The 936-nt window shown below is 59.9% G+C and overlaps 1 protein-coding gene across 1 annotated transcript in view; it reads right to left on the bottom strand.

Moving 5' to 3' along the window:
• The window catches only part of SHH (sonic hedgehog), a 36,799-nt gene that overhangs the window by 35,265 nt on the left and 598 nt on the right, over window positions 1-936 (bottom strand). The gene's annotated exons all lie outside the window — the stretch shown is intronic.

The raw sequence follows: 936 nt of genomic DNA, 5'->3' as shown, positions 1-936 counted from the left end.
GGGGCGGGCGGGCAGAGTTTAGGAAATATCCCCCCCCCCACCTTCCCTACAGACTCCCGCTGGGTTTTTATTATAGAGCCGAAGCTGGGGCTTAAATATATTAATAGGGGGGGTCGGGGGGGGGGGAGAAAAGGCTGTTGACCTATATTTGGAAGGAAACCCATCGCCGGGGGAGTGGATGCCGGGCTCCTCGCAGGTAGTTTGAAGGGACTCCGGAAACTAGGCGAGCTGGGACGCCGCAGCCCCAGAAACAAATCCTATCCGCAATGAGGATTAGAAGGAGCCCGCAAGGGACTGGGAAACGGGTCTCGGCTCTTATCGGTTCTTATCTGAGCCCGGATCGGAGATGCAGGAAATCAGGTGCAGGGGTGGTGGGCGGGCGGGCGTTGGGGAACAGGACATCGTCTTCTTCTTTTTTAAGAGCCAGAAGTGATGCGGGGCTTGTTCAGGGACCCCCCGGAGAGGCAGGAAGGCGCGCATCCTTAAAGAAATATCGACAGAGTAATGCTCTGGTGGGCGCCGTTGCAAAAGAGGGTCTTGCCAGAACGTCCTTGCAAAGCGAACGGAGGGCCCCAGCGAATAATCCAGGACTATTAGCGTTATTCGCGTCGTTACGCCCTGCCCCGGCCTCGGGGGCTTTGCAAGGTTGCATTAAAAGAAAATCTCTAATAAATAGCATCGGAGACGCCCCGGGGAGAGCAGCTCTTGGCACCGGGAATCTGTGCACTTGGGTCTGCTTTTAGCGGCACCCGGTTCCTGAGACCCAAGGGGGAGGGCGAAGGGGTCAGAGGAACCGGCTCACCCTCCAACTCCCGGGGGCGGGCATCGCGTGGCGCTCCCTGCACGGATCACCCCATTCCCACGCGCGCAGCAGGTCCCCTCCCCTCCCCCCGCCTGCATCCACGCCCCGAGGCAGGTAGAGGGAAGCCCACCGGC

The sequence above is a fragment of the Gekko japonicus genome, unplaced genomic scaffold (genome assembly GCF_001447785.1).
Source record: "Gekko japonicus isolate JY-2015 unplaced genomic scaffold, Gekko_japonicus_V1.1 scaffold2873, whole genome shotgun sequence".
NCBI lineage: Eukaryota > Metazoa > Chordata > Lepidosauria > Squamata > Gekkonidae > Gekko > Gekko japonicus.
Note: the sequence above shows the minus strand (reverse complement) of the source record. Positions and strands in the feature narration are given on the sequence as shown.